This window comes from Arachis hypogaea, chromosome 14 (assembly GCF_003086295.3).
Source record: "Arachis hypogaea cultivar Tifrunner chromosome 14, arahy.Tifrunner.gnm2.J5K5, whole genome shotgun sequence".
Classification (NCBI taxonomy): domain Eukaryota; kingdom Viridiplantae; phylum Streptophyta; class Magnoliopsida; order Fabales; family Fabaceae; genus Arachis; species Arachis hypogaea.
The window spans coordinates 25,670,348-25,692,615 of NC_092049.1; the positions used below are offsets into that span (position 1 = coordinate 25,670,348).

Here is a 22,268-nt window from a genome sequence, read left to right on the forward strand (position 1 = left end):
CATACTAAAAACTATGTAAAAATAATGCCAAAAAGCGTATAAATTATCCGCTCATCATTCACCTCTGCTATTGTAGTGTTCTCAGGATCATAAGCTTCTTCTTCAGAAGATGCTTCTTTAGTGCAGCTTGCAATCCATTCAGACTCTGAGAAATCATATTGACTTGCTGAGTTAATATCTTGTTCTGAGCCAATATGGCATTCAGAGTATCAATTTCAAGAACTCCCTTCTTCTGAGGCATCCCATTGTTCACAGGATTCTTCTCAGAGGTGTACATGAACTGGTTATTTGCAACCATTTCAATGAGTTCCTGAGCTTCTGTAGGGGTTTTAACGTGAAGAGATCCTCCTACAGAATGGTCCAATGACATTTTTGACAACTCAGACAGACCATCATAGAATATACTTATGATGCTCCATTCTGAAAGCATGTCAGTAGGACACCTTTTGATCAGTTACTTGTATCTTTCCCAAGCTTCATAGAGGGATTCTCCTTCCTTTTGTCTGAAGGTTTGGATTTCCACTCTAAGCTTGCTCATATTTTGAGGTGGAAAGAATTTGGCCAGGAAAGCACTGACCAGCTTATCCCAAGAGTTCAGGCTATCCTTAGGTTGTGAATCCAACCATGTTCTAGCTCTGTCTCTTACAGCAAAAGGGAAAAGCATAAGCCTGTAGACCTCGGGATTAACTCCATTGGTCTTGACAGTGTCACAGATTTGTAAGAATTCAGCTAAAAACTGATGAGGATCTTTCATTGGAAGTCCATGAAACTTGCAGTTCTGTTGTATTAGAGAAACTAATTGAGGCTTAAGCTCAAAGTTGTTTGCTCCAATTGTAGGAAGTGAGATGCTTCTTCCATAGAAGTTAGAAGAGGGTGCAATAAAGTCACCAAGCATCTTCCTTGCATTTCCACCATTGTTATTAGGTTCGGCCATGTCTCCTTCTTTTTCAAAAATTTTTGTCAGGTTTTCTCCAGAGAGTTGTGCTTTAGCTTCCCTTAGCTTCCTCTTCAGAGTCCTTTCAGGTTCAGGATCAGCTTCATAATGTTCTTATCCTTGTTCCTGCTCATATGAAAAAGAAGAGAACAGAAAAGAAAATATGGAATCCTCTTTGTCACAGTATAGAGATTCCTTATGTGAGTATAAGAAGAGAAGAATAGAAGGAGGAGAAGAGAAAAACTCGAACACAGAGAAGAAGATGGGGTTCGAATTATGAGTAGAAGAGAAGTGTTAGTAGATAAATAAATAAATAGAAGGAGATGAGAGAGGGGGGAGAAAATTCGAATTTAATTTAAACTAAAAGGAAAAAATATTTTTGTTTTTATTTTAAAATGTAGTTAGAATTTGAAAATAAAAAAGAGAAATAAAATTGAAATTAAAATTTGAAACAATTAGTTAATTAAAAAGAATTTTGAAAAAGTGTATAGGAGTTTTCGAAAACTAGAGAGAGAAAAATAGTTAGGTGGTTTTGAAAAGGATAAGAAATAGCAAAACAAACAAAAAGTCAAGTGGTTAATTGAAAAAGATTTGAAAATCAATTTTGAAAAGATAAAAAGTTAGAAAAGATTTTGAAATTGATTTTGAAAAAGATATGATTGAAATAGAAAAAGATATGATTGAAAATCATTTTGAAAAAGATTTGAATTGGAAATTAAAAAGATTTGATTTTGAAAATTAAAGTTGATTACTTGACTAACAAGAAACTAAAAGATATGATTCTAAAATTTAAAGATTGAACCTTTCTTAATAGGCAAGTAATAAACTTTAAAATTTTTGAATCAATCACATTAATTGTTAGTAAAGAATTTGAAATTATGAAATGAAATTAAGAAAAAAAAGACTTTGAAAATCATTTTTAAAAGTTTTCGAAAATATAAGAAAATGAAAAAGATTTGATTTTTGAAAAGGTTTTGAAAAGATAAGATTTTCAAATTGAAAATTTGATTTGACTCATAAGAAACAACTAGATTTTAAAAATTTTTGAAAAAGTCAACTCAAATATTCGAATTTTATGAGAAGAAAAAGGGAAAGATATTTTTTTATTTTTAATTTTTTAATGAAGAAAGAGAAAAATAATAAAAAGACTCAAAACATGAAAATTATGAATCAAAATACACAATGCATGCAAGAACACTTTGAATGTCAAGATGAACACCAAGAAAACTTTGAATGCCAAGATGAACACTAAGAACTTATTTTTGAAAATTTTTAAGAAAAGAAAAACATGCAAGACACCAAACTTAGAAATTTTCAAACTTTAGACACTAACAAATTGAAAATGCATATGAAAAATAAGAAAAGATACAAAACATGAAAATGCAAAGATCAAACAAAGAAGATCATCAAGAACAACTTGAAGATCATGAAGAACATTATGCATGAGTTTTCGAAAATTTTTTATGAAAAAGTTACAAAGATGCAATTGACACCAAACTTACAATTTGACACTAGACTCAAACAATAAATATCAAATTTTTGGTTTTTATAATTTTATTAAATTTTTTTATATTTTTCGAAAATTAATTGAAAAAAAATAAGGATTTCAAAATTTCTAATGAGAATTCCAGGAATCATGCAATGTTAGTCTAAAACTCCGGTCCAGGAATTAGACATGGCTTACTAGCCAGCCAAGCTTTCAGTGAAAGCTCCGGTCCAAAACACTAGACATGGCCAATGGCCAGCCAAGCTTTAGCAGATCATTACATACAAAAGCTAAATTGCTGAGAAAGACAAAGAAGCTCTTCTAATGATAGTTGAAACCTCGGTCCAAAGGATTAGACATGGCTTAATAGCCAGCCAGGATTCAGCATATCACTATAGGAAAATTTATTTTTTTTTGAAAATTTTTCGAAAATAAAAATAATAAAAAAGCTTAAAATTAAAATAAAATTACCTAATCTGAGCAACAAGATGAACCGTCAGTTGTCCAAACTCGAACAATCCCCGGCAACGGCGCCAAAAACTTGGTGCACGAAATTGTAATCTCTAGCAACGGCGCCAAAAACTTGGTATGCATGTTTATAATCTCAAATTCTTTTTCACAACTTCGATACAACTAACCAGCAAGTGCACTGGGTCGTCCAAGTAATAAACCTTACGTGAGTAAGGGTCGATCCCACGGAGATTGTCGGCTTGAAGCAAGCTATGGTCACCTTGTAAATCTCAGTCAGGCAGATTCAAATGGTTATGGGATTTTGATAATTATGATATAAAATATAAAATAGGATAGAGATACTTATGCAATTCATTGGTGAGAATTTCAGATAAGCGTATGGAGACGCTTTTATTCCTTCTAAACCTCTGCTTTCCTACTGCTTTCATCCAACCATTCATACTCCTTTCCATGGCAAGCTGTATGTTGGGCATCACCGTTGTCAATGGCTACTTCCCGTCCTCTCAGTGAAAATGGTCCAAATACGCTGTCACCACACGACTAATCATCTGTTGGTTCTCGATCATGTTGGAATAGGATCCATTGATCCTTTTGCGTCTGTCACACGCCCAACACTCGCGAGTTTTAAGCTCATCACAGTCATCCCATCCCAGATCCTACTCGGAATACCACAGACAAGGTTTAGACTTTTCGGATCTCAATCATGGCCACCAATAATTCTAGCTTATACCACGAAGACTCCGATCTTTCGAAATGGAGGCTAAGAGATAAACGCTCAATCCAAGGTAGAATGGAAGTGGTTGTCAGGCACGCATTCATAGGTTGAGAATGGTGATGAGTGTCACGGATCATCACATTCATCATGTTGAAGTGCAAGCGAATATCTTAGAATAGGAATAAGCTTGAATTGAATAAGAAAACAATAGTACTTTGCATTAATTCATGAGGAACAGTAGAGCTCCACACCTTAATCTATGCTGTGTAGAAACTCTACCGTTGAAAATACATAAGTGATGAAGGTTCAGGCATGGCCGAATGGCCAGCCCTCTAAACGTGATCTCAGAACATAAAATTAGTCAAAGACTAACCCGAGATGTGAAATAAATCACCAAAAGTAGTTTTTATACTAAACTAGTAGCTAGGGTTACATAAGATAAGTAAATGATGTAGAAATCCACTTCCGGGCCCACTTGGTGTGTGCTTGGGCTGTGCATTGAGCTTTCATGTGTAGAGACTCTTTTTGGAGTTAAACGCCAGGTTGTAGCCTATTTCTGGCGTTTAACTCTGATTTGCAACCTGTTTCTGGCATTTAACTCCAGAATAAGGCAAGGAGTTGGCATTTGAACGCCAGTTTGCGTCATCAAAACTCGTGCAAAGTATGGACTATTATATATTGCTGGAAAGCCCTGGATGTCGACTTTCCAACGCAATTAAGAGCGCGTGAATTGGGTTTTTGTAGCTCCAGAAAATCCACTTAGAGTGCAGGGAGGTCAAAATCCAACAACATCTGCAGTCCTTCTTCAGCCTCTGAATCAGATTTTTGCTCAAGTCCTTCAATTTCAGCCAGAAATTACCTGCAATCACAGAAAAAAACACAAACTTATAGTAAATTCCAGAAATGTGATTTTTATTTAAAAACTAATAAAAATATACTAAAAACTAACTAAATCATACTAAAAACTATGTAAAAATAATGCCAAAAAGCGTATAAATTATCCGCTCATCACTTTCCATTTGTACCCACCAAGTGTTTGATAAAATGCTTGGTTGGATGTTAGAGTAGATTTTGAGCATTCTTGGCTTGGAAAGAGTAATTAGGTGATCTTGAGTCATGAAAACCCAACCTATGTTGGTGACCTAGAGTTGTTAGCTAATATTGTTTCCATTGACGCTAATCTTTTGCTAATTCAATTAGTAAGTTGATTAGGACTTTTGGATTAAGATTAGCTAGTCTTATTAGACTTTCTCCGAGTATGAGGATAACATGGTACCTTCCTCCATCGTCGGGGATGACGTAATAAGATAAATTTTTGTTATTATTGTGATATGATTGATTAGTCTTGTTTGACATTCTCCCTATGTGAAGATGACATGATACCTTCTTCCGTTTATTGGAGTTAACTAAATAAGATGAATTAATCATTGTATGACTAGGATAGAAAGCCTATTATCTCAATTCTTGCCATGAATGTCTCTCTTTATTAATTGCTTTATTTAATTGCTCTCTTTACTTTTTTTGTCATTTAATTTCTTGCCCTCTTACCAATCAAAACCCCCTTACATCCTTCATAGCCAATAAGCATACACTTCATTGCAATTCCTCGTGAGATGACCCGAAGTCTAAATACTTCGGTTATAAATTCATTGGGGTTTGTACTTGTGACAAAACTATATTTTAATTTGATGTGAGAGTTGTTTGTTGGTTTGGAGCTATGCTTACAACGAAGTTCTTATTTCTATAAGAGAAATTCCTAACCAACACGATTCTTGCTATCACTCCTCATTAACTTGTGCTTTAATACTTGCCACTTGTCCACTTATCAAGGTGATAGCCTTGCATTCCTTTCTTGGATTTAGAATTGTGTTACCAAGAAGGCTATTAGTAGTCTTCTGATCAAGTTCATTAACTCTTGTGGCTATTTGACCCATCTGAATCTCCAAATTCTTGATTGATGCTCTGGTTTCCTGCACAAAACTCCTCATCATCTCCCAATTAGAATCTTCTTGGGATTTCAAATTTGCTTGCAGAGGTGGTTGTTGTTGATGACATTGAAATTGGCGGTTATTGTGATTGATCTGTTGGAAGCCTCCCTGAAAATTATTATTAAAATTCTGTGGCCTCTGAGGTTGCTCTCTCCACCCAAAATTTGGGTGATTTTTCCACCCCTGATTGTAGGTCTGAGAATAGGGATCATTATTGGGATTTCTAGGAGCACTCCCCATGTAATTGACCTGTTCAGAAGAAGATTGAGTATAATCATAATTAGCATTTTGCACAAAATTACCTGTCATGTCATAAGAGACCTCTTGAGATGGATTTTGGGTATTGATAGCTGAGACTTGCATGCCACCCATCTGCTGAGTAAGTAAATTTATCTGCTGAGACATAAGCTTGTTCTGAGTAAGAATAGTATTAACAGCTTCCATTTCTAACACACTTCTCTTCTGAGAAGTCTCTGAGTTCACAGGATTCCTGTTAGATGAGTATAAATATTGGTTGCTAGCAACCAATTCAATCAGCTCAATAGTCTCCTCCGGTGTCTTCTTCTTATGCAATGAACCACCTGCGAAATTATCTAGGCACATCTTAGACATTTCACCTAAACCTTCGTAAAAGATATCTAGTTGGATCCATTTGGAGAACATGTCTGGAGGGCATTGCCTAGTCAGTAGCTTGTATCTCTCCCAAGCTTCATAAAGAGTTTCACCATCCTTCTGCCTGAAGGTTTGAACCTCCACCCTAAGCTTAGTCAGCTTCTTTGGTGGGAAAATTTTAGTAAGAAACTCAGTAACAACCTTATCCCAAGTATCCAAGCTTTCCTTGGGTTGTGAATCTAGCCATAGTTTTGCTCCATCCCTCAGAGCAAACGGGAAGAGCATGAATTTGTACACCTCTGGGTTCACTCTATTTGTCTTCACAATATCACAAATCTGCAAAAAATTAGAAATAAATTGATTTGGGTCTTCGTGGGAAAGACCATGATACTGGCAGTTTTGTTGCACCAGGGTGACCAATTGTGGCTTCAGCTCAAAGTTGTTCGCAGCTATAGGAGGCACCACAATGCTTTTTCCATAAAGATCTGCAGTAGGAGCAGAGTAAGAGCCGAGCACTCTCCTTTGTTCTTCATTCCTATTCGGATTTGCCACATTGACATTAACAGCATTATTAGGATCCATCGTGGAGTCTGCAGCCTTGCAGAGTCTTGCTTGTTGCAAATGCCGCCTGAGAGTCCTTTCCAGTTTAGGATCAACGTCTAAGAGAGGTTCCTTGCCTCTGTTCCTGCGGATACACAGACAAAAAACAAGAAAAGATGGGATTTTCTACGTCAGAGTGCAGAGAAGTCCCTGTGAGGTAACCTGTGTAAATAATAAAATAAAAATACTAAATAAAATAAAAAATAATTTTCGAAAATGCAAACGGAAATTAGACAAAAATTTTCAAAAATTAACAGGAAAAATAAACAAGAAAATTAAAATAAAATTAACTAGGTGACACCAAACTTAATTTCAAAAATTAAGGAAAAATATTAGCGGAATTTATTTATTTAAATTTTTTTTGAAAATACTATGCAAAAAAAATTAAAACTAAAACGCCTAATCTAAGCAATCAAAACAACTAATAGTTGTTAATCACTATCAATTCCCCGGCAACGGCACCAAAAACTTGGTGCGGTATTTCTAACCACAAACTAACCGGCAAGTGCACCAGGTCATACCAAGTAATACCTCAGGTGAGTGAGGGTCGATCCCACGAGGATTGATGGACTAAGCAACAATGGTTGACTAATTTACTTAGTTAGGCAAACAGAAAATAATGTTTGAGAGTTCAAAGACATTAAACAATAGAAAGAATATTAAAGAAAGGCAAGTAAATAAGTTGGGAATAAAGTATGGAAAAATAGTTAAGGCTTCAGAGTTATCTATTTTCCTGATTGACTTTTCTTATTAATTTATTTTAATCATGCAAGATTTAATTCATGGAAAACTATATGTGACTAGACCCTAATTCCTTAGACCTTTCTAGTCTCCTCTAAAATTCATCAACAGCCAATCTTGGTCAATTAATTCCAATTAGGGGGTGAAGTTTAATTCTAGTTATTATGCCACAAAAATCCTAATTACCCAAATATAAAAGGATTATATGTCACGTATCCCGTTAAGTCCAGATAATTAGAAATTTAGGAGAATATGTTTTCAAGCTATTGTTCAAGTAAAGAGCTTTTCCAAGTTATACAAGAACGCAATTAGAAAGAGAGTCATACTTCCGTTCCACCCAAATTCATAAAATAAAGAACGAAAACAATTCTTGAAATAAAAATCAAGACATGAATTAAAATAGAAAAACAATAAAATCAATCCATAAAATAGACAGAGCTCCTAACCTTAACAGTGGAGGTTTAGTTGCTCATGGTTCAGAGAGAAAAATAAGGATTCTGATAAAATGTATTTTGGTAGTTGGAATGGAATCCAATCCAGGTGTATGAAAAGTGGAATAATGTTCTCCTTTTATATCTAATCCTAATTAATTTAAAATCTATCTTCTAAAACTAAAATAATATCTTTTCCTATTTTAAAGTAAAAATTAAAGTTTAAATCAGAATTAATAGGAATCAGCGTTTTCTGCACTTCGCGCTTGTCACGCATACGCGTCGAAGGTCTTCTTTGCGTGTCACGCATACACGTCAGGTACGCGCACGTGTCGCTGTGCAACTTCGCTTTTCACGTGTACGCGTCAGGTACGCACACGCGTCGCCATGGACAGCTCTGAATCACGCGTATGCTTCAAGCACGCGCACGAATCGCTCCTCGCTGGTCAGCTTCTTGGTTTCTTCTCTTTCTCTGCAGAAACTCTATCAAATCCATCCGAATGCTACCTAAAATAAACAGAATTGCACAAGACTCAAAGTACCATCCATAGTGGCTAAAAGATAATTAATTCTTGATTAAACTCAACAATTTAAATGCAAATTCACTAGAAAAAGATAGGAAAGATGCTCACACATCAACAGGTATGCCATGACCTTGGTAGCTCTCGCCCTTGGAGGTCGGCCACCCTATAGTAACCCTTTCCTAGTACTTTTGTAACTCGGTATGGCCCTTTCCAGTTAGCTACTAGCTTCCCTTTTCCTGATCGACCTGCTTTGATATCATTTCGGATTAAGATGAGGTCGTTGGTGGTGAAGCTTCGGTGGATTACCTTCCGATTATATCTTAAAGCCATTCGACGCTTTAGCGCTTCCTCTCTAATTCGAACTCTTTCTTGAACTTCTGGAAGTAGGTCGAGCTCTTTTCTTTGTGCTTGGGAGTTAGTGTTGTCGTTGTAGAGGATCACTCTAGGGGATCCTTCTTCTATCTCTATGGGATCATTGCCTCCATGCCGTAAGCAAGTCGGAAGGGTAATTCCCCAGTTGTGGAGTGTGGTGTTGTGCGATATTCCCATAGGACTTGTGGGAGCTCTTCCGCCCAAGCTCCCTTCGCATCTTGTAGCCTCCGTTTTAACCCGGCCAATATAACATTGTTGGCGGTCTCCACCTGTCCATTGGCTTGTGGGTGTTCCACCGAGGTGAATTGGTGCTTGATTCTCAGGTCGGCTACCAAGTTCCTGAAGCCTATGTCTGTGAACTGAGTGCCATTGTCTATGGTGATGGAGCATGGGATTCCAAACCTTGTGACAATGTTTCTATATAGGAACTTTCGACTTCTTTGGGCGGTGGCCGTGGCCAATGGTTCTGCCTCAATCCATTTTGTGAAATAGTCTATTCCCACAATAAGAAACTTGACTTGTCCTGACCCCTTGGGGAATGGTCCGAGGAGGTCAAGCCCCCATTTTGCGAATGGCCAGGGTGAGGTGACGCAGATGAGTTCTTCAGGCGGAGCTATATGGAATTTGGCATGCTTCTGACATGGGGAGCATGTCTTGACGAACTCTGTTGTTTCTTTTTGTAAGGTCAGCCAGTAGAGACCAGCTCAGAGTATCTTCTTAGAAAGAGCTCGTGCACCAAGGTGGTTGACGCACATGCCACTATGAACTTCCTCTAGGACTTCTTTTGTGGCAGAGGTCGGAATGCACTTAAGGAGGGGTGTTGAGATCCCTCTTCTGTATAGGATGTTATCTACCAAGGTGTAGTACTGTGCTTCCTTTATGAGCCTTTTTGCTTCCTTTTTGTCTGTGGAAAGTATTTCAGATTTGAGGTAGTTGAATATGGGATTTATCCATCCTTGGTCTTGGTCCGATATGGTTAGGACCTTCTCTTCTTCTAATGTTGACAGATTTTGCAGTGTTTCTTGAATGAGGCTTCTATTGTTTCCCCCTGGTTTGGTGCTAGCTAGTTTCGAAAGTGCACCAGCTCGGGCATTTTGTTCCTGAGGTATATGTCGGATCTCGTATTCCATGAATTTTTCGAGCTGTTCTTTGGTTTTGTCTAGGTACTTTTTCATAGTGGGATCCTTGGCTTGATAGCTCCCTTCTATTTATGAGGTGACTACTTGCAAGTCATTGAATATGGTAAGTTTTTGAGCTCCAATTTCCCTAGCCAATTTCAAACTAGCAAGTAGGGCCTCATACTCGGCTTGGTTGTTTGAGGCAGGAAACTCGAACCTTAAAGAGAGTTCAAGTTGCATTCCCTGGTCACTTTCTAGGATGACACCTGATCCACTTTCGGCTTTATTTGATGAGCCGTTAATATAGAGATTCTAATTAACGGGGGTGCCTGGGGTGTCAATGTACTCTGCGATGAAGTCGGCCAGGTATTGCGACTTAATACTGTCCGAGCTTCGTATTTAAGGTTAAATTCAGACAACTCTACTGCCCATTATAGGATTCTTCCAGCTAGTCGGTTTTTTTGTAGGATACCTCTTATGGGTTGGTTGGTTCGTATTATGATGGTGTGTGCTTGAAAATATGGTCGGAGTCATCGGGAGGTGAGTATGAGGGCGTAGGCAAACTTCTCTATCTTTTGGTAGTTTAGTTCAGCCCCTTGTAAAGCCTTACTGATAAAGTATTGTTGTCCGTTCTCATCCTCCCTGACCAGGGCTGAGGCTATCGCCCAATTTCCCACTGCGAGGTAAAGGATTAATTCCTCTCCTTGCCGGGGTTGAGTTAGGATAGGTGGCTATCCCAGAAATGTCTTGAAGTCTTGGAAGGCTTGTTCATATTCTGGGGTCCATTCAAACCTTTTTCCTTTCCTTAATGTTGCATAGAAAGGAAGAGATCTTAAGGCCGATCCAGCTAGGAATCTAGATAGAGCTGCCAGTCTTCCGTTGAGCTGCTGCACCTCTTTGACACATGTCGGGCTTTTCATGCTGAGTATGGCCTAACATTTGTCTGGGTTTGCTTCAATCCCTCTCTGGGTGAGCATGAAGCCCAAGAATTTGCCGACTTCTACCGCGAAAGTGCACTTTGCAGGATTTAGCCTCATTTCGTGCTTTCTTATAGTGTCAAACACTTCGACAAGGTCAAGTAATAGCGCTTCTTCCTTTTGTGTCTTTATCAACATGTCGTTGACATAGACCTCCATCAGTTTTCTGATGTGGTTGGGCAAAATCTTGTTCATCAACCTCTAGTATGTAGCCCTTGCGTTCTTAAGTCCGAACGGTATAACTACGTAGCAGTAGTTTTCCTCTGGGGTTAGGAACGACGTCTTCTCTTGGTTGGGTTGATACATCGGTATTTGGTTATACCCTGAGTAAGAATGGTACTTGTATCCCGATGAGGCGTCAACTAGGGTGTCTATATTCGGGAGTGGATATGGATCTTTTGGGCAGGCTTTGTTAAAGTCGGTGTAATCAGTGCACATCCGCTACTTCCCATTTGACTTTTTGACCACTATGACATTGGCCAGCCATAATGGGTACTTGACCTCCCTTATGAACCCTGCTTCCAATAAGGCATGTACCTGTTCCTCCACAGCTTGCGATCTCTCTGGTCTGAGCTTCCTGTGTTTCTGTTATACTGGCCGAGATCCAGGGTAGAGTGCTAGTTTGTGGCATATTAGTCCGAGATCAATACCGGGAAGATCTGCGGCTTTCTAGGCAAATAGGTCAGAATTTGCCTTTAAGAATTTTGTTAGTAGATCTTTTAGGTCTCCTTTTAGGTTCGCCCCTATGTTTGTCATTTTGTCTTGGGTATCTCCGATCTGGACTTCCTCGGTCTCGCCCTCTGGTTGGGTCCGAAGTTCTTCACGAGCTCGGGCTCCCCCGAGTTCAATAGTATTGGCTTCTTTTCCTCTGGGGTCACCCTTGAGGTTCAGACTTTTGTTGTAGCAGCGTCGCACGAGTTTTTGGTCTCCCTTTACGGTGGCGATCCTTTCTGGCGTTAGGAACTTCACGTATAGGTGCAGAGTGGAGAGCACTGCGGCGAGCTGGTTTAGGGTTGTCCGTCCTATAAGGGCGTTGTACGCAAAGCTCACATCGACTATGATATAATCTATACTTAGAGTTCTAGACCCGGTCCCTTTTCCAAAGGTTGTGTGCAATGGGATGTACCCAAGTGGTTGGATTGGGGGTGTCTCCGAGCTTGAATAGGTTATTAGGATATGCTCGGAGTTCTTTTTCTTATAGGCCGAGTTTTTCAAAGGCAGATTTCAACAGGATATTTGCAGAGCTTCCTTGGTCTACCAGTGTTCGGTGGAGATTGGCGTCGGCGAGTATGATGGTAACGACCACGGGGTCATCATGCCCTGGGATGATGCCTGTGGCGTCTTCTTGAGTGAAGGTAATAGTGGGGAGGTCGATCGACCTGTCCCTTCCCCGACATGGTACACCTCTTTAAGGTGTCTTTTGCAGGATGACTTAGAGACCCCTCCTCCTACGAATCCTCCATTTATCATGTGAATATGTCTCTCAGGGGTGTGAGGGGGACATCCAGCTCGTACACCCTCTTCATCCCTTCTTCTCTTTTTTGGTTCATCCGCTCTGTTGGCTAAGAACCGATCTAGTCTCCCTTCTCTTGTCAATTTTACTATGACATTATTCAGGTTGTAGCACTTGTTCATAGGGTGCCCGTAGATTCGGTGGTATTCATAATACTCTGTCCGACTTCCTCCTCTCTTGTGTTTGATCGGGCGAGGGGGTGGGATCTTCTTAGTGTTGTATATCTCTCGGTAGATATCCACAAGGGACACCCGAAGAGCGGTGTAATTATGATACATTCTAGGTTTCTCAGTGGGTTGGTCTTCTTTTTTCCTAGACTCTTTATCCTTGTCCCATGGTGGGTAGGAGAATTCGGTCTTTGAAACTTCTCCTAATCAGGAGTTTGCCTCCATATTAATGTACTTTTCCGCCCGTTCTTGTACCTCGTTCAGAGGCGTGGGGTGTTTTTTGGATATGGAGTGGCTAAAGGGTCCTTCTTGGAGACCATTGATGAGTCCCATAATTGCTGCTTCTGTAGGGAGATTCTGTATATCAAGGCATACTTTATTAAATCTCTCTATATAACTGCAGAGACTTTCTCGATCTCCTTACTTGATCCCTAGTAGGCTTGGAGCGTGCTTGGTTTTGTCTTTTTGGATGGAGAACCTGGCTAAGAACTTCCTGGCGAGATCATCAAAGCTTGTGATCGACCTTGGCGGCAAGCTGTCAAACCACTTTATCACCGTTTTAGTCAAGGTGGTTAGAAAAGCTTTGCAACAGGTTGCGTCTGAAGCATCCGTGAGGTAAATACGACTTCTGAAGTTGCTAAGGTGATGACTTGGGTCAGATGTACCATCATATGGGGTCATGTCAGGGGTTTTGAAGTCCTTCAGGAACTTAGCCTTCATGATTTCCTTTGTGAATGGGTCTTGGTCCTTGTGGGGGCTATCTTCGCGGTTGGACCGAGCAACTTTAGTTTTGAGGTCAGCTTCGAGCTTCAAGAGTTTGTCTTCTAGCTCTCGACGCCGTCTTGTTTCTCTCCGGAGTTCTCGTTCGGCTTCTTGTTCGAGCTGTTTGAGGTGATCCTGCTGTTCACGAAAGGCATCTAGAATTTCTGCGTTCTGAGTCTACTTGTCTCCCTTGGCTTGGTGTGTGTCTTTTGATGTGGCATCCGTGCTCTTAAGTGGCGTTCCTTCTTCCAATCCGGAGTTATGGTCGTTGGCAGTGATGTTTTCCATGGGATGACTTCCAGGTCCCCGACAACGGCACCAATGTCCCGAGGGTTACCTGAAACTGGAAGGTGATGAGGGAAAAATGATTCCACACAACTCACCGGCAAGTGTACCGGGTCGCATCAAGTAGTAATAACTCACAGGAGTGAGGTCGATCCCACAGGGATTGATGGATTGAGAAATTTTAGTATGGTGATGAATTTAGTTAAGCGAATATTTGATAATTGGAGTGAATTTTAATTAACAGAAGTGAAATTGCAAGTAAACTAAAGTTGCAGAATAGAAATTGGCAAAATCTTAAAGTGCTGAAGAAAAAAATTGCAGAAACTTAAAGTGCAAGAAATTAAAAGAGCTGAAACTTAAATTGCAAGAAAGGTAAATAACTGAAACTTAAAGTGCAAGTAATTTAAATTGCAGAATCAAAATTAACAAGAAACTTAAATTGCATGAAGAATAAAGGGATTTGGGTGTTGGAAATCAAAATAGAACTGGAAAATGTAAATTGCGGTGAATTAGAGAACTCTTAGATGAGAAAATGTAGAAAATAGATCAATCGGGATTTTAATACCAAAACCAAAATGAGTAGAAGAAGATAAAACAGAAAGAAAACTTAGATCAATTCTAAAATCCTGAAAGAGAAATTGGCAATTGAAAAAGAATAACGAAACAAAAAACAAGAAATTGCAAAAGAAATAAAAACAGAATGTAAACTATGATCAGATCTCCAACTCATAAAACTATCAAAGGAAAGATGAAAGAAAACTCCAAGATGAAGAAATTCAAAAGAATTCTTCAATCCGAAGTCAAAAGACCCAAAACAGAAAGTAACAGATGCAGAAAAGAGAAAGCAAAACAGAAAGGAAAATTTAGATCTGATCTCAATTCTAAAATTCTAAAAATGAAAACTAAAAGAGAGCTCTCTAATGAAATCAAATTTCTATTTATTTATACACTTTCCAATTCTGGCTTACAGTACTTGCAGTGGACTTTTTGGCCTTGTATAAATTGGATCATAATTGCACTTGTTGCTGCTTCCAGGGGAACGTTGCGTTCTCAAAGTGAGCGCAGCGTTCATTCACCCACGCGTGCGCATCACCTGCGCATCCGTGTCCCTTTGTGCCTTTTGCTTATCGATGTACGCGTCATATACGCGTGCGCGTCACAATCAATTTCAGCTCCAAACATGCTTGCGTGCCCCTTTCAAGCGTACACGTCCTCAGTAGCGTTCTCTTATTGAGCGCTACGTTGGCTTAATGAACGCTGTCCCACGCGTGCGCATTATGTACGCGTGCGCGTGGGTAGCAAAATCTCAATTCAGGCTTCAACGCCAACCACGCGTGCGCATGCTTTGTCCCAGGTGCACCATCGACGCGTGCGCGTTAGGTATGCGTGCACATCGATTGCAAAACTTTGCCTTCAATTTTGAATCTTGCCTGAAAACGCTGAGTAAATGAACGTAGCGCTCTCTTTGAAAACGAGCGCCAACCACTACCACGCGTACGCCTCATGCACGGGTACGCGTGGATCTTCGAAAATTGCCCCTGACGCGTAAGTTTCCCGTACGCGTGCGCATCGCAAGGGAGCGTGGCATTCTTTATTTGAACACAGTGTTAAACTGCAATGCTTCTCCTTTTCTTTATTTTCTCACCTAAAATCAACCAATCAAGCATTCAAAGTCTCACCAAAATCACAAGAATTTGCATCAATCATAATAATCACTTAATTCTTGCATAAATCTCATGATTTTGTATAAAATAAATGATGTTTGATTGAATCAAAATAATCATGAAATTCCATTCCAACCACTAACTTATTGTGCAAGAAAGTGCATAAAACCTAATGAAACAAATGGAAAATGCTTGTGAAACTATCATAAGATGACTTGACATCACAACACTAAACTTAAATCTTGCTTGTCCCCAAGTAAGCACTAAAACATGAGAAGAAATGAGAGAAAATAGAGAAGCATATATGTCCTTATTTAGCAGGTAATTAAATTTGGTTCATGGGGTTTTATGCAGATAAAGTGCAGCTCAATTATTATCAGCTTCCAATCAAGAAATGTCTCTTTGAGTGTTAACTAGAATTGCTGCTATAATGCCTTATTCTTTATTGATCCTTGTTAACTTTTTCTTTCTTTCTTTTGCTTCAGAAGCTTGTTTTTCAATTGTAGCTAAGTGTTGCAGAAGCTTTTTGGTTCAATTCAACACCTACTTACTACAGACACTTGGCTCACAATTCATCCTAAGACATTGATGTCCAGCACCTCTTTGGGTCACTAAATGCTTTGTAATTAGGTTGCTCTTGATGGTGGATTTTCGGTTGGTAATTCCGGATTAGTTAATCCAAGTTACCAAGTTTTAAAATACTCCTTAGAACCTAATAATCCAAGCAGATCCTAATACAATAGCATCACAGGCATGTGTCCTAAGGTCCAAGCTATTGGTGTCTAGCCTTATTATCTGTTTCTTTCATTTTTTTGGTTGCCAATTCTTGGCTTTTCTTCCTTTCCTTTCTTACTTTTTCTTTTTCCAATGATGATTATTAATTGAAGGCTTTACAACAGCAACTAAGTTCACATTACAAGGAGACATCCTATCCTGCAGCTTTTATTATTATGCTTACCAACTAATCAAGCAATTACCACCACAGAACTTTATTATCATTCCTACCACATTGGACATTTACTTCCTATTTCAACATTTTTCTCTTATTCATGCAAAAAGGGAAACAAGACACATATTCAAGTAGATTGAGTGATGCAGACACTTATACTAGAACGTTTATTTGAATAATAACAGGACAGTAAACTAGCAGAGTGCATATAAGGGTAGACTTATTAGAAAGGAGAATAATTAAACTTTCAACTAAAGCACAGTAGATATAAACAGTTGAGTAACAATACAACCTTTTGGTATCTTCTTTCTTAGTCTTTCATCCTCCTTCTTAGATTTTATGCTTTTCTTGCTGATGATGTATGGTCCTTCCAAAAAGTTGAATAATTTTCTGCATTGGTAATGAAAGTTGCTGGTCTCCCAAGCACTTGAAAAATGGTTAATTTGCATGAATATTTGTAGGCTTTTGAACTTACTTTGGTGTGTGAACACCAAACTTAGTCCCTTGCTATTACCTCTTATGCAACAAATCAACCATATACATGAAACCTTGTGCCTTTGCTAAAGGGAGTAAAAACTAAAGACTAGAAAACAGACAATGGTTGAGTAGTTTCCTTGATTGTTTGGAGCTAATAACCATTTATGCAGAGGGTTGAAATGTGTTTTTAATTGAAATTTTTGGTGGAACACCAAACTTAGCATCCTTCATTCACCCTTAAATTGTTTTGGTGTGCAACACCAAACTTAGCTCCTTGCAATATAGATAACTCTACTTAACCCTTTTATTGAATTAGTTAGGAAAAGAAAACTACCTTTGGTTGCGTTGCCTCCCAACAAGCGCTTGTTTATCGTCATTAGCTTGACGTCTTCCATTCCTTGTTAGGGTGGCTGATGATTATGGTGCCTCAGCTTGTCCCCTCTCACTGTGAGCCTTTTTCCTGTGATTTGATGAACAATCTCTATATGCTCCAACGAGAGTATCTTATTGACAGTGTAATAATCATCAGTTTGTGGGCCTGTCTCCAACTGTTGGTAGATCAGTTTTACTTTGTCTCCTTTTGAGAACCCTTCAGTTGGGATTCTTTTATTTCTCCACCCTCTTGGAATCTTTTTCTTTCTCTTCTTTCCTTTCTTTGGTGACCCTTCCTTCTTGGCATCAGTTTTTTTGTCTGGAATTTTCTTCTCACTAATTGCTCCTATAGCCTCTTGTTGCAATCCTTTTCCATCTTTCTCATCTTCATTACCCTTTTGTTCTTCTTCATTGTGTGTCTTCTGCTTCACAGGTGAACTAATGAGGGCCTCGGTTTTTTTCTTCCAGTTCAAGTCTTCTTCTTCAACTTTCATGCAGCTTTTCTCTTCAACAGTATGCTGTATTTCTTTAAAGACATTTAGAGTGATCTTCTCATCGTGTGCTCTCAAAGTCATTTCTCCTTTTTTCACATCAATGATGGCCCTTGCAGTGGCTAGAAAAGGCCTTCCTAATATGATAGAGTCGCCTCCCTCTTCATCTAGATCCAAGATCACAAAATCTGCTGGGAATATGAACTTATCCACCTTGACTAGGAGATTCTCAACCACTCTATTAGGGACTACCATTGATCTATCAGCAAGTTGCAAGGTCATCCTTATAGCTTTCACTTCTTCTATGGCCAACTTTCTCATCATGGATAAGGGCATCAGATTGATGCTTGATCCTAAATCACATAATGCCCTATTAATGGATATATTGCCAATGGTGCTAGGCAGAAAGAAACTCCCAGGATCTTTGAGTTTTGGTGGCAGGCCCTTTTAGATTACTGCACTGCACTCTTGGGTTAAGACCACTGTTTCCTTCTCATTCCAGCTTCTTTTCTTGTTGATGAGTTCCTTTAGAAATTTTGCATACAGAAGCATTTGCTCCAATGCTTCAGCAAGTGGGATGTTGATTTTCAGCTTCTTAAAAACTTCTAAAAACTTTGGAAACTGTTGATCCTTTAGCTCCTTTTGCAATCTTTGAGGGTATGGAAGAGGAGGGATGTAATGTTTAACTTCCTCCCTCTGTTCTTATGGAGGCTCTATCATGACTTATTTTCCCTTCTCTGAAGCTTGTGACTCCTCATCCTTCTTTCTAAGCTCTTCCTGGTCCTTCTCTTTAACTGTCAATTCTTCCTTGCTATTAGCCTTATTATCTTTTACTAGCTTCTTGTTAGTTTCTTTGTTACTTTCCAATGTCTTTACACTCCTAAGTTGAATTGCTTTATATTCTTCCTTGGGGTTGGAAATAGTGTCATTTGGCAGTGCATTGGTTGGTCTTTCAGCTACTGTTTGCTTGGACAATTGTCCAATTTGTCTTTCCAGGTTCCTCAGTGAAGCTTTATGGTTCTTGTTGGCCAATTCTTGATGCTTGATCATTTTCTCCATCATCATCTCCAAGTTGGAGATTCTTTGAGATTCTTGGGGTGGTTGTGGCTGAGCGTGGGATGTAGATGGGGAATGAAAGTTATTTTGGTTGGTTGATGGGTTATTGGGTGGATAGAAGTTAGATTGGAGTTGATTGTTTTGTGGTTTTCTATATGAATTTTGCTTAGTGTTTTGATGGTTTTGGTGGTTTATGTTGCGGAAGTTATTTTGGTTAGAGTTTCTTTGCCAAGGTTGTTAGTTTTGGTTGTCTCCCCACCTTAGATTGGGATGGTTCCTCCAAGAGGAGTTGTAAGTGTCTCCATGAAATTCATTCTGTCCAGCACCTTGATTGTGCATATAGTTCACTTGTTGTAGCTGCTGCTCTTCATAAACTTCTTCATTCTGCCCCCATCCAACTGATGGTTGATTTGGAGTGCTCACTGCTGCAATTTGAAGACCATCAATCCTCTTAGCCATCATCTCCATTTGCTACTGGATCTATTAGTACATCACCTTGTTTTGTGCTAAGATGGTGTCCACCCCTTTCAACTCCAACACACCTTTCCTTTGAGCTGGCTGGCGTTGCCTTTGATGACCATAGAAGTATTGATTGTTAGTCACAGTGTCTATGAGGTTTTGAGCTTCCTCAGCTATCTTCATGAGTTGTAATGAACCTCCTGCTGAATAATCAAGGGCTTCTTGAGCCTTCAGTGTCAATCCTTCATAGAAATTTTAGAGTTTATCCCATTCACTAAACATATCTGGTGGACACTTTCTAATCAAGGCTTTGTATCTTTTCCAGGCATCATATAGTGATTCTCCATTCAATTGAGTGAATGTTTGCACCTCTATCTTCAATCTAATGATCCTCTGAGGTGGGTAAAATTTGGCTAGGAATTTGCTCACTAGATCTTCCCAATTGTTGATGCTTTCCTTGGAGAATGTCTCTAGCCATTGAGAAGCCTTGTACCTTAAGAAAAATGGAAACATCAATAGTTTGTAGATGTCTGGATGCACGCTATTAGTTTTTGACAGTTTCACAAATCCTCAGAAAGATGGATAAGTGTTGGGTTGGATCTTCAAGTGGACCTCCTCCATAGGAACAGTTGTTCTACACCAGAGTAATAAGTTGAGGCTTCAACTCAAAATTGTTTGCATGAACATTGGGAGTTAGTATACTGCTCCCACGATTTCATGGATTGGGGAAGGTGTAGGAAGCTAAAACTTTCCTTTGAGGTGGGCCATTGTTGTTAGCCACATCCTCAGGTAGATTTGGGATGTTACCCTCCATCTCTTGATCCTCTTCTTCTGATTCTTCTTCTCCAATAACTCCCTTTCCTCTTGCTTCTCTTCTTCTTCTCAGTAATGTTTTCTCTGGCTCAGAATCAAAGGAGGTGGATTCACCTCTCCTTCCTCCTGGCATACAACACAAACAACACCAGAAACCAAGAGCAAAGCACTCTACTGCTAGAGTGAGGTTAAGGTCAGTTTGAACTAAGAAATCTCAAACAGTTAGTATAAAATCAAAGAAAAATTGCTTAATCTATATTATCACCTATTTAATCATTGTCAATCTAAACCATTTCCCGACAACGGTGCCAAAAACTTGATGAGGGAAAAACGATTCCACACAACTCACCGGCAAGTGTACCGGGTCGCATCAAGTAGTAATAACTCACAGGAGTGAGGTTGATCTCACAGGGATTGATGGATTGAGCAATTTTAGTATGGTGATGAATTTAGTTAAGTGAATATTTGATGATTGGAGTGAATTTTAATTAACAGAAGTGAAATTGCAAGTAAACTAAAGTTGCAGAATGGAAATTGGCAAAATCTTAAAGTGCTGAAGAAATAAATTGCAGGAACTTAAAGTACAAAAAAATTAAAAGAGTTGAAAATTAAATTGCAAGAAAGGTAAATAACTGAAACTTAAAGTGCAAGTAATTTAAATTGCAGAATCTAAATTGACAGGAAACTTAAATTGCATAAAGAATAAAGGGATTTGGGTGTTGGGAATCAAAACAGAACTGGAAAATGTAAATTACAGTGAATTAGAGAACTCTTAGATGAAAAAATGTAGAAAATAGATCAATCAGGATTTTAATACCAAAACCGAAATGAGTAGAAGAAGATAAAACAGAAAGAAAACTTAGATGAATTCTAAAATCCTAAAAGAGAAATTGACAATTGCAAAAGAATAACGAAACAGAAAAGAAATTAAGATCTCAATTGCTCTCTTAACAAAACAGAAAAGAAGAAATTGCAGAAGAAAGAAAAACAGAATGTAAACTATGATAAGATCTCCAACTCATAAAACTATCAAAGGAAATATGAAAGAAAACTCCAAGATGAAGAAATTCAGAAGAATTCTTCAATCCGAAGTCAAAAGACCCAAAACAGAAAGTAACAGATGCAGAAAAGAGAAAGCAAAACAGAAAGGAAAATTTAGATCTGATCTCAATTCTAAAATTCTAAAAATGAAAAACTAAAAGAGAGCTCCCTAATGAAATCAAATTCCTATTTATTTATACACTTTCCAATTCCGGCTTTCAGTACTTGGAGTCGGCTTTTTGGCCTTGTATGAAGTGGATCAGAGTTGTACTTGTTGCTGCTTCCAGGGGAACGTTGCGTTCTCAAAGTGAGCACATCGTTCATTCACCCACGCGTGCACGTCACCTGCGCGTCCGCATCCCTTTGCGCTTTTTGCTCATCGACGCGTACACGTCACATACGCGTGCGCGTCACAATCAACTTCAGCTCCAAACATGCTTGCGCGCCCCTTTCACGCGTACGTGTCCTCAATAGCGTTCTCTTATTGAGTGCTACGTTGGCTTAATAAATGCTGCCCCACGCGTGTGCGTCATGTACGTGTGCACGTGGGTAGCAAAATATCAATTCAGGCTTCAGCGCCAACCACGCGTGCGCATGCTTTGTCCCAGGTGCACCATCGACGCGTGCGCGTCGATTGCAAAACTTTGCGTCCAATTTTGAATCTTGCCACCTGAAAATGCTGAGTAAATGAACGTAGTGCTCTCTTTGAAAATGAGCGTCAACCACTACCACGCGTGCGCCTCATGCACGCGTATGCGTGGATCTTCGAAAATTGCCCCTGACGCATAACCGTCCCGTACGCGTGCGCGTCACAAGGGAGCGTGGCGTTCTTTATTTGAACGTAGCGTTATACTGCAGTGCTTCTCCTTTTCTTCATTTTCTCACCTAAAATCAACCATTCAAGCAATCAAAGTCTCACCAAAATCACAAGAATTTGCATCAATCATAATAATCACTTAATTCTTGCATAAATCTCATGATTTTGTATAAAATAAATGATGTTTGATTGAATAAAAATAATCATGAAATTCCACTCCAACCACTAACTTATTGTGCAAGAAAGTTTATAAAACCTAATGAAACAAATGGAAAATGCTTGTGAAACTAGCATAAGATGACTTGTCATCAGGAGGTCGATCTCAGATGAGATCTTTTGATCTGGACTGGGCTGCCGTGTCCGACTTGTTGACGCAGGAGGTATTGCTGGTCCTTGTGCACCGGAGTGGGCTGGTACCTGCAAGAGACTCCGA

At 39.0% G+C, this 22,268-nt stretch overlaps 2 non-coding genes across 2 annotated transcripts; both read left to right on the plus strand.

Annotated features, from left to right (window-relative positions):
* Positions 1–424: 424 nt before the first annotated feature.
* On the plus strand, positions 425–532 carry LOC112746091 (small nucleolar RNA R71). Its single transcript, XR_003173990.1, has one exon. It is a non-coding gene; the product is annotated as a small nucleolar RNA R71 (small nucleolar RNA).
* A 5,720-nt stretch (positions 533–6,252) lies between these two features.
* On the plus strand, positions 6,253–6,359 carry LOC112746296 (small nucleolar RNA R71). The gene has a single exon (XR_003174187.1). It is a non-coding gene; the product is annotated as a small nucleolar RNA R71 (small nucleolar RNA).
* The last annotated feature ends 15,909 nt before the right edge of the window (positions 6,360–22,268 follow it).